The sequence below is a fragment of the Frieseomelitta varia genome, unplaced genomic scaffold (assembly GCF_011392965.1).
Source record: "Frieseomelitta varia isolate USP_RPSP 00005682 unplaced genomic scaffold, Fvar_1.2 scaffold_545, whole genome shotgun sequence".
Lineage (NCBI taxonomy): Eukaryota > Metazoa > Arthropoda > Insecta > Hymenoptera > Apidae > Frieseomelitta > Frieseomelitta varia.
The window spans coordinates 644,006-656,397 of NW_025110307.1; the positions used below are offsets into that span (position 1 = coordinate 644,006).

Here is a 12,392-nt window from a genome sequence, read left to right on the forward strand (position 1 = left end):
TTGGGATATATGTACATAGTTTCAAATTTTTTAACAGAAAATTTACCCTACTATTTTTGTCCTACAAATTTAAGTAAGTAAATTTTATTACATTGACGTCTACATGCACGTCTGAGATGCATTTGATGATTTTATGATGAGTTTGTTTTCAAAATTGTACTATTCTATTATAAATAACAGATTTTGTCTGTTGAACTGTAAGAGTTCGTCGATTTTGCTAAATGTTTATACGTTCTGTGAGAGATGAACGAACAATGAATAAACATTCTGATCTTTGTCAAAAAAATTCAAAGTCATCAAGATAAATACTACTGAAGAACGCAAAGCTTGGATCCTCCAAAAGAGAATTAGTGTTCATTCACAGGAGAGATAATTTAAGTGTCCATTTCCTATCGATAAATTTTTATCTTCGAGTGTGCTTTTTCACATCCATTTTATAATAAAAACACATACCATAGGCATAAAAATATTTCCAAAAAAAAAAAAACCGATGTTTTTTAACTCGCTAGAGAACGGTTTTTCATTTTCACATGGCGAAAACCTGTCCAACGATCGCCGTTGATTGCCAGTCGACGATTTGCCGACGCATTGGATACGACCATCGATACGTGTATATACGTGTAGGCCTCGAATCGATTTTATTGGTTACAGAAGCGAACTTGGAAAAAAAAAAAAAAACCGGTAAGCAGCTCACGGAGCGGCGCTCCAACACCGATTGAAACTTTGTGTGTTCGTGCCGAAGGTGTTGAGTGCATTTCCCGGGGCATGACGTGAATGGCCGAGTGGAGAAGGTGAGTTTTAAAATAAGACAAAGGCGCAGCGGCCTCTTAGATCCCGCGGCGATCGTTTCAGCAGGACGATCACGCGCCACCGGCCGTCCAACTTTGCCGGCTAATCAGAAAAATCCACACTCCGTCGACCTTATTGAATTGTCCCTGACGACTAGAATGTCTTCCCTTTGTCCCTGATCACGGCCTATCCGCGTGAACGAGGACGATTCGCTGCTTTCTTTTCTCTTCTCTCTCCTCCAACCCTTGTCTCTGCATCCCTTCGCCATTCCTCCATTTCGATCTCCTTCGCTCTGGACATGGACCCGTCTGGTGATCTGTTTGGAATGTTGTTCGTGTCTCTCGTTTCTCAGACATTGGATTTATTTTCTTTTTAATTAGGCTCGGGAAATTTTTCCCACGGATTTTTTTACGTCGGAGATTCGGCGTAGGACTGGCGTAGGTATATTATTTAATTAAATACTTGTCGCTGCCACGGCCGATGAAGCGAAGATGAAATATTCCCGTGCACATTGCAGTGAGCTGCTGGTAATTTCTCTGGCAAATGTCCGCGCGCTATATCATACGTACCTTTGTCAGTATATTACGCTATACGCGCGCCGGCTGGAAAATTCGAATAAAATATATCAGACACCATGGACGGTTAATAAGACACGAAATTACAGGCAGGAATTCTCGCCGAATAGTCGACTGACAGTAACCGCTCGCATTAAATACATTGCTGTATAACATTCCTGGAACCTCCTCCTCTAGGAACCGGCACAATATATAGAATTAACGGCTCTCTTCGAAAAGGATGATAAAATCGTTGATTCCGAGGATCGTGTGTTGCTACCGAATTACACGTTGCTGGGCACGTTCGTTGAGATCAAAACAAACGAGGGCTGTTCGAGAATTCCGTGCAAAAATAAAGAAGGCGTCTTTGACGATAAGACGATCAAGTTTATTTCTCGATACAGTCACCTTTTATTTCGGCAATCACTTCATTTGGTCCAACGTTTCTCTAGTTTATTATCTCCACTTGTATATACTACGTGTCTAATCCTATAAAATAAATGTTTCTTTCGACAATCACTTTATTACATGATGCAAATATTTTGTTTATTTGTAAGGTTAGGTACATCGGTAACGGGTTAAAAAAGCGATATGTATCGAAATAAGGGTGGAGAAATAAACTTGATCTTTTCCAAAAGAATAACGCCTTCTTTATTTCTGCATGTTTCGAATTCTAAACTGAATTATGTGTCTTTATTCACATGTAAATTAATCCTTAACTAATACCACTCGATTGCGAGCCATAGAAATTTAGATCTTATACCGCTTAATTGTGGAATATTTAATTTGATTTAATGTTATTAATTACCACTAATCTGCATCAGAAATAATAATAAAGTACAAAATAAATACGAAATAAAATTCATAGAAATATTTTCTTAAGTAATCTCCAATAAAAAGACTTTTCCTTTTCATATGTACATGTGTATATGTTTTTTAATTATAACCACGGGGAAAAATTGTTAATTTTTATTTAAATAGAAAATATTGTGATAATAATATATTGTATATGAATGTTAATAGGTAATATGTAATAATATGTAATTCAATTCAAAATAAATATAATATGTAATTAAATTTTTTTAACATAGAATCGTTTTGTCCATAAATGACTTGAAATGCCAAGAGAAATCGCAGCCTCACACATGGGAGAATTTCAACTAAATATACAAAACGGTGTCGCTGGTTAATAAGGTACGAAACTGGGTGCAAGAGCGCTCTTCAAGTAACAGTAAATACGTGCCAAGTACTAAAATTTGCATTTAACTACTACAGCCAATTTGAATATCTAATTTGAATACGTAACCGCATAAATTTATGATAATTACCCTTCTTAACGTTATTTGAATGTTTTCTGCAAGCATCGTGCACTTAACACGTGCTGCGTTTAATAATTAGATGTTCTTTCTCTTCTTTTTTATTAACGCATGTTTGTATTAAAATAAAAAAAAAAAGAAAAAAAGAAAATCAAAATCTCGAAATCAATTTAAATTTTGAAATCAATTTTTCACTTTATCCTTTTTTAAATTGTATATTTTCTATATCATATTCTTAAATTAGAAAAAAAGTGATTCAACGAAGTGATAATGAATGTGTTATTTCAATTACTCAATCCTGTATTAATATAATTCGTTTTTGAATTACAATCTACGATTTTTTTAATTAATATAATTTTGTTCGAAAACATTTTTAGATTAGAATTAGATTAGAATATCAAAACTATTCTATTTATATATTTTATTTTATATAATATATTTTGTTACAATTTAATATATTCAGTACTTGTACGTGCTGTAATAAGAATACAACCTAACCCGACTTTCAGACAATTTTATTAAACAAACAAGAACAGCGACTAAAAAAAATCAGACAGCCATAAAACTTGTGGTCAACTAACGTTCCTACTCGAGCACCGAGTAAAAGACGACATTCTTTCCTTTTACAATAAAACAGGATATTAAAGAAAAAAAAAGAAAAAAAAAGAAATGTGCAAAATGTGGTTGCCTGCTGCAAACGTTCCGACGATTCGAATCCAAGCGACAAACAAATAATTCAATCTAACCGAAATCTCCATCAAACGTTCTCGTACATTTACAGAGGAAATGTGGATGGATATGGAAAAGCTGTGAGAAAGAGAGCAGGTTGGCGCGGCGCCACCTCATACTCCCTTATTCGCCTTTATACGGTCCTCGCATCGTTCCCCTTTACGTTTTCACCTCTCTTCACTCCGTTCGCCCGAAAATTCCGGCTCCGGGTCTAGTTTGTTAGGTCGGTGGACGTTCTTCTCGCGTCGGCGATTTCTCGTCGGGCCGGAAGTCGAGGGGGCCGGGCTGCGGAGGCCGCAGCATCGGAAAATCCGTAGCTCGCACCTGTCGACCCGATACGCGTCTTCTCTGATGCATATATGCATGCACGTTATGCATAATCTACCAGGCACATCGTGACCCTAGTCCACGATGCCGGGCTACAGAATGGATCGCGTTACGTGCTGGCCCCCTCCCTCCGAGAATTCTATCCACCTTCGAGCCACTTTCCGCGGAAAGTGCTATTTGCTGATCGATTCTGACGAGATCCGAGGCCAACTTCCCGCGATGCGAACCCCGACCCACGGACATTACGAGGAGTTCAGCGCGCCGCTTTTTCGAGAACGCGAGCGTAGGGCTTCGAATGGAAATTCATCGCCCACCTCGTCTCGATTTTCTACTCTCGGAAATTGACGAATGGAAATCAGAGATGGGCGAAACTCTGTGTAAGCTGATCAACGTGGAGGATTTAAGTGTCGATCGTTATCATCGATTATTAAATAACAGATACATAAAATGAGAATACAAGTCGCAGGGTGTTGCATTTCCTATAAAAAATGTTGAATAATTATAAATGTTAAGTCTTTTAGTCCTTTTTTTCAGTGAAATGGAATTGAATATGTTTTTTTAATTTCTGAATAAGTTTATTGAATAAGTTTTTATTGTTGTTTCAAAAGAAGAAAAAGAACTGAGAGAGACTGATAAAGGAACTAAAGATATGAAAAAACTATGAACAGAAAGAATCACAATAGAAAAGAAAGTACAATTTCATATATTGATACTTGTATAAAAATTTTGATTGTAATATATATATTATATATTAACGTATACATACACATTATAATATATAAATATGTATTTAATATTGTAATTAATAATTTACAATTTATAAAAACTGCTGATCCAGTGTGAATTAAAACAGAATGATAAAGATAATGATATCAAGAAAGAATCACAATACAGAAGAAACTGTTAACTCAAAGTATCAATTATATAAAAAATTTCAAAACATCTCGCGTTAAAAAATTGCGCTTGATAATAAATTTAAAAATATCGTCGTTCCACTGAAAATCGAGATTCCCAAAAATTCCATTTCGTTAAAATAATTTACAAGGATCGCCGTTCCACTGAAAATTGAAATTTCTAAAAAAATTCCATTTCGTTAAAATAATTTGCAAAGATCGTTGTTTCACTGAAAATTGAGATTTCGAAAATTCTCTCTCGATTGTATCTCTATTTTGAATATCGATACGTGTGACTCATCGTTACACGGACGGATATCGGGGCCGCGATTTCGCAGAAGCAGCAGATGTCGATGGTTTCGGCCTGTATCGACGTTTCTAATAATCGATTATTGAAATACAGTTCAACTGTAAAGTTCCCTAATGGGACGATTCTCCTCGATACCGCTTTCAGTACTTTGCCGAACATGTTATTTTCGGGATGACTTTAACGCTAGTTCGAATCGATTTTAGAGCAGCAATTAATAAATAGCTGTTCAACGCCAGTTGGCCATTGCCTGCTGCTTCATCGAATGAGCATTCGCTCCATACAAATTCAATCGACGTTCGAAATTTTTTTAAATTATGCAAGCTACATCTTCCGTTTTGATCGTAATAAAGTTATAAAATGGAAACAAAATTGTTTCGATTGCCTTAATTTAATCAATAGTTGTAAAGGATTCATTTAATTTCCCATACGTCACGCATTGCAAAATAATCAGTTCCTATAAATTTTATAAATTCACAACGACTCGCGTATTTCTAGAGATTTATCAACAAGTGACTTTTCCACAAAATATCCAAATAAGAACTCGTGCTGTTTATCGTGTTATAAATTTTCCCCTGTTCCTTGCACCTTTATTTCCCTGACACAAGTTTTATACTTCGGTCGTCGGTAGTTCTGCTCTGTCGTAAGAAAAAAAAAAGAGACTCCGATAACAAAAGTAAAAGTAAAACACAGAGAGCAACGAACAATAGAAGCGAGCCTACGGAAACTTTCTCAAATAATTTCCTCGCAATCGTTTCGCTGATGCTGCCCTCTCTTCCGAGCAAATTTCATTATACGCCGGTGCTGTATATCGCGAAATTTATGTTCGAGCTTAAATTAGAATATCAGATTATCAAATTCTGGAAAGTTGCTAATTCTACTCGGTGCTTTTACGACAACGCTCCGGCAACATTAATTAAACGCAAATAAATATAACTAGACTCCTATATTTGCGGCGAGCGTAAGCAACGCAAAGCCGGGTTATCCGTTTAGCGCGTGGGATGCTATAAAATCTCCCCGCTCCCCGGGGAAGCTTGTAAAAAAAACGACGAGAGATCTGTCGAAACAGGAATTATTCCGTCTGCCTTTTTTTCCTTCTCCACTTTGCTCTTGACATTCGTCGAGTCTTAGTCTAAATAGACAATCGTGCGAATACCCCTGAATATTTGCTCATTCTAAACAAAATTCACGAAATTTTCTCACCTGACAATAGTGTTGAATTTTATTCCATTTATCTAAGATTACAGTATATATCTTAATTGCGAAATTAAAACGTAAGATATTCAATCAGTTCGACATGAAAATACTTAATTAGAAGTATCGGTATGTATTAAAATTTTGGTTTCTCTGTATCAATTATTATCGACATCGAATCAATACTGTATCGAATCGTTTTATTAGTTTCGTCTATCGAAAAGGATCCCCTGGGAACAAACGTGAATTAGAGATTTAATCTAGAAGATTAGATTTCTTTTCAACATTTTGGCAACAGAGTCACGACAAACGGGGGACGAGAAAGCTTTTTAGCTGCAGATTCTCGAAGGACAGGCAATGTGTGTCACGTACCTCACGCTCTCCTCATCCTTTCTCATCTTCTGCCCTTTTTCGCGACGCATTCGCGCAAGCTATCACTAGCGACGGGACCAAAAATTGTTCATACACGCAATCCTTGGTCAAAATGTTCTATCATAATCGTTTCAGAAAAAAGAAATCGAATGTTTCACAATTCTTTGTTGTGCTTCGTTTGATTTAAAACCTCTCAACCAAGGGATAAGAAGCAAAACTTCAAAAACCCTTGATCTATATATTGTAATTTATAATAATTTCTGTATTTATATTATTACGATACATGTTATTACAACCTACAATAATCTCACACTTTTTTTTTCATATGCAATATCGTCTCTGAATGACAGTATCCCCTTGATGATTTAAACGATTTCTATGTCTATCTTTATTTAATAGACTTCTGTTGTCTCTGTTTCCATTAAAATTTTTATTTCTATTTCTATTTCTACGTCTCTAATCGAAGAAAGTGGAATTTCCGCTGATTAAATTTTTCCCCCAACACTCGGATCGAGCGTAACCTACAACTGTTATTGCAACAGAGGTTACGATAAATGAACGCGGCCACGGATATTAATAAATACGTTTCACGTAGGATATTGTATCGGTCTACGAAGGTATTGGCGCCATCGCTATTCGCAGGTCACGTGCAACGCGCGTCAGGGTTGGCGTTCTTGCGCAGGGGAGCAAGAAGTAAGGGTTGTTTCGTGAGCCGCATACGGGAAACGGCCCAGCTCCGATAAACACCGACCGACGCGAGTCTACTGAAAATCGAGAGACCGAAATTTCCGCGGCAGTCACGAATTTTCACGGGCAGCCATCCAAACTCGATCTATCGCGAAGGTCCTCCTGCTTCCTGCCTTCCAAATATTACCGCTGCAGGCGGGTGACGGCGTTTTTCCATCGAGAAGTTTACGATTTTCGTTTCGAAATATGAATATAAATTTTAGATAGAGTTGTCGATATCGATTTAAGACGAATGGAAAGCAACTGATCTTCCCTTACTGACCATTTATTATTGTAACAAGATCAGACGAAATTTTTTTGCCTTTATTTTTTTGCCAGATGGTATAAGCAGGTGTACTTCGACTGTAATCTGTTTTCTTTTTTCTGGGGGGGAGGGAGATTAATTTTTATTTAAAATTACTCGCGATTATTCATTATTCGAAAAAATGTTTGAAATGAAACTTGCTGTCGGTTACCAAATTTGTTTCATTTCCGAGATTTTACATCGTTTTAACCAGAAGTTGATACAGTTTGATAAGAAGTGTAGAAATTTCGCAAAAAAAAAAAATTATTTCGAATTACAAAATTCGAAAAGGAGACACAATAAGAAACAGAAGGAACAAATTAATGTAATTAAGAACGATATATCGTTGTTCGACTTAGATTATCCCCACGTTTTTAAATAGAATTATATACTTTTTCATGCATCGATCGAGTCTGTAATATAATGTACGTGTACAAAATATCTAGAGATGCCAATGATAAAAAAATACAAAAATATTGAAATCCCGTTTTGCGAAGCGCAACACGTGCACAATTTCTACGTGTCCCCTCGATTTTACAAGCATCGGCGAAAGGGTTAAAGTACAACAATATTCGCGTTCAAACAGCCGCGAGTCAATATTATCAGCAATAAGTTCACCGACGACCGATTGCAAAACTCTTGCTACTCGATACCGCGCCGCGAGCCGTAAAAACAAAGCACTCGCATTATTCGAACTTTGGGAAACTGACACGGTGTTGCGAAACTGAGCGGCGAATGATTAATTGCCAAAAGTGAAAGGATCGTTTTATTGTCGTGTGCGCCGATAGTTCGTACAGGGGAAATTGTGGGACAGGAAAACACTCTCGCGCGAGGCTCAAAGGTTGAAAAGTTGAAACAACGTTGAGAGAGAGAGAAAGAGAGCAGAGAGGTGGTGGTAATGTATGGTAATAAATGCTGTTATTTCAGTTCTCGTAATTTGAAAAAGCAACAGTATCGCGGGAGAGGGGAGGGGAGGGGGGGATGTAAAAACTTGAAGAGCGACGTGAAAGGTTTTTCTTGAAAGTTCGAACGAGGAGTTGTAAGAGATTTTCAACAGGGCAGACTAACGATGATCTTAGAAAGAAACGTAAAATATTGCGCGGATGTATTTTCAACGAAAGAAAAACGTTCCACCGTAACAGAATTAACATTTTATTACAAGCTGCTTGGCCGAGCTTCTTAGTATTCTCTGACAACGCTATTTATACCTCTGCATCTCTCACACAATCGTGAGGATTAAATCGAACTATTTTTAGTAATTAATAATTAAATGAGGAAATGAATCTATTGGTCACCGATGAATTTATGGTTGCTATTCTTTATCTTTCGTCTGGTGGATGCTGGATCTTCATTAATTATCAATAAAAAAAAAAAAAAAAGAAATTGTAATGTACATTCTAAATATTTTATTTTAATTCTGTTATTCTAATCGTTAAATTTAAATTTATTCCAATATTCTCTCGTCGTTGTCAGTTCGTAATTAACAAAAGCGATGAACATTTTAAAATGAAGAAATTTATTATCGAAAATTTTGACGAGTTCTTCGCAACAAAATTCTTCGCAACGAAATTATAGCAGTAAAAAATTTACATTTAATGCAATTACTTAAATATTTCTTACGTAAACTTTCGTTACGTATTTTCTAACAGTCTGATACATATACATGTACATGTGTATCGTGCAAAAATATTTGAACGATGTTTGAAATCGAAGCTACGAGTTCTAAATACACAGCGTGTGCATCGAAAAACCATAAAATTATTCTCGAGTGATCTGGAAATCAGACGATTTGCTTTAGAGCCCTTTTAACGACCTCGGCGCCCATCTGGAACGTAGGGAGAAAGAAAGAGCCAAAATCGACTTTTCAAATAATCGTTAAACTTGGTACTGCGCCTGGGTACTAGACCGAGAAAAAACGATGATGACGATTCAAAATGATTGTACGAAAGAACTCGACAGAAGAGGGAAATCTACGAGGAGAAAAGAGCTCAGAAAATAAAAAAGAGAGAGAGAGAGAGAGTGTTCGGAAAAATAAGGAATATTTCACACGAAGATACATATATGTATGTATGTATCGCGAATTATATATCGTGATACACTTACGTATGAAACATACGTACATTCAGAAATTAAAGTATCTTTGAATGAAATATTTTCATTTATCAAACGCGAAAGTGGATTCTTCGAGAAAGCAGATATAAATGTTACATCGTGAAATAAGTAATTAAATAATAGAATTTAATAAAGAAAATTGAAGAAAGGAACGATGTAATAAAATAATATAAAATGCAGGGACAGAGATCTTTCACAGAATCGCTTGTTGACTGTCTTTCGTTCTGCGTTCGTTTCGCCGAAGTCTTTTGTCATTCGTTTTTGCAAAAATACACACCGAGGCTCGCACGATGCTCACACACAGGCATATACGTACATTTGCTGTTAAGCCCGATGCAGACGAGCAGTTTATAAAAAATCCCGAAGATACAAAGCTCTTTTGTTTGAAACTTTATGTTTCTGTTCTTCCAAATGAATCTGCGTCGGGTCTTTATAAATATATTAAAATATATTTTTGAAAAAAATCATCTCTTTAGAAAAGTTACAAGAAACAAGTACAACCATTATCGCACCGTTATATACATAAACTAAAAACGTTTTCGTTGCGAATGGTATTTTCTATGTTTCAAATACATACACACACACACATATCGCGATACATTTCCGTGTGAGACCGGCCTAAAGGGAATACGCGTGTGCATCTCTTCGCGCCGTATTACCATAGCAATGGTGGCAAATCAAATTGAATAAAAATTTATGTATCAGAAAGGCAATAAAACGGAATAGATTTGGGGCAGAATGGGGCCGAATCCATCAGCCAGGATCCCGATAAAGGTGGATCGTTTGGGTCCAGGACTACATCCAGGGGAGGATCTCCGGCCGTGTATCCCTTCCGATTGGAGCGGGATTGTCGAATTGTTGCCACGAAATTTATTCCACCTACACAGCCACGCGTACAAACACGGCGGTCGTTGAAGGGTATAAGCGGGCCAGCAACGCCACCCTTTTTCCACTGAAATCGGCTTTACGATATTACGCCGCCTGGGGAAGCCGGGGACATCCGGTTTATGCGGACGCCCTCTCCCACCTTCGTCCCACGTTCTACACCTTCGCGATACGCGACCACCGGCTCTTCACCTCTCTCTCTCACTTCTCGACCATGAGCCAAGCTTAGTGATTTCTTTCGGAAAATTCTTTCGCCAGGTTCTCTTTGCTCTTTCCTCGACTTCCGATCCCTTATTATCATTTGAAACGGCTCGTTCAAACGGTGGCATAGTGGTCAAAACTCTCGATAACCAACGACACAGAACAATATATTTCTTCTCTTCGTTATGGAAGAATTAGAGAAGAAATCGTTTCTTTTTTCTTTAGATCTACGTATTTTTAAAGAGCAAAGAATAAATAAGTTAAAGGTCGAAGTTTACTACTAGAATTGTGGCCCTATGGAACATGAATTTGAATCTTCAATTTTAATTCTTCGAACTGTACACTAGTGAATACAGATATATATGTAATTACTTCAGTGATTTTATATCTGACTAACGTTTACTGAGAATTGAGAAAAGAAATTGTAAGGTAAGACTGTGCAAATGCAGCGTTCATTCATTGCGATCTTTTTTTTCTTTTTTTTTTCTTTTTGCGAACATTGAACGATTTCTGGGCGAATGGCTCGAACGAAAAGAATGGCCAGAACAAAAATGACAGTTCTCGTTGAATCGACGCAAAGACGTTGCTCAGGTGAAGTATTTGATCACCCCCATGGAAGCGGAACAATGAAGAGGAGCTTTTATCCTGCTAGTGACGACATCGTTTCCGTGAAGTATGACTCCATCGCGAAATTCAGAAAGAATCTATATCCACGATCGTTTTATGGTGCATTAAATCGAGCCGAACGTTGAATCAGCTACAAAGAAGCCACCCTTATACACAGGGTGTCCTAGTTCTCACAATATAACCGAGAAGAGAATGATTCTATAGAAAAAAATTAAGTTCGAAAGATAGAATGAAAATTTCTAGAATAAGTCGATCGTAGGAATGAAAGCAGCCATTCAAAAGAATTTTGATTATCGTGAAGATTTACGAAATTCGAAATTCTCAAATATTTTGACAAACAAAACTATACGACTTTCAGTCTACCACGTGGAATTCATTATACAATCATGGATGAAGCATGAAGTGGCATTACTCGATTTGATCGCGAACAATTTTCTTTCAAAGACACCTTTTTGGCAAAAATATTTCGCCGGGATAAAGAGACAAAGTTTTTCCACAATTTCACGGAAGAGTTTAGAAAATGAAATACAATTGAATCAATTCTACCTAGTTTAATGAACTCTCTGTTCAAAATTATTCAATTATTTAAACTTATTCAACGCTTAATTAATAAATCTGAGCAAATTTTCTGATTTAGTATCCTACTGTTATTTTATTAAAATGACGATAATTTTGTCGATTAAATATGTAGTTAAATGATTCACTCACCCAAAGAATTACTGTATAGTAAATAGTTTAGATGGAAATCACGTACCTGTAACAAAATAGAAAGGAATGTGGTTAATACATTATTACGACAGACACATGATTACTTACGAATATTTATTTTATTACACATACTTGTAAATTTCGTAAAAAAAGATGGGGAAAAGGTAACTTTTCGACAGAGATCGAAATGAAACTGTTAACTTTCATTGAACATTTAATGTTTAAATTATCTCTTTTCTGTTTCAAGTTAATTTCGTATATTAACAGTTATTTTGTATTTGATTAAAAGTTTTGGATTGTCAAGTACTTTTGAAAAAAGTACTAATTTTAGAGTAAAACATAAAAGTT

General features: G+C 36.4%; 1 protein-coding gene across 1 annotated transcript in view; it reads right to left on the reverse strand.

The window, feature by feature from the left end:
• The window catches only part of LOC122533685 (E3 ubiquitin-protein ligase MIB1-like), a 64,267-nt gene extending 52,186 nt beyond the window's left edge, over positions 1-12,081 (reverse strand). Inside the window, exon 1 of the mRNA XM_043663622.1 lies at positions 12,045-12,081. The gene's annotated coding sequence lies outside the window, so the exon portion shown is untranslated. The remainder of the gene's footprint in view (positions 1-12,044) is intronic.
• Between the last annotated feature and the right edge of the window lie 311 nt (positions 12,082-12,392).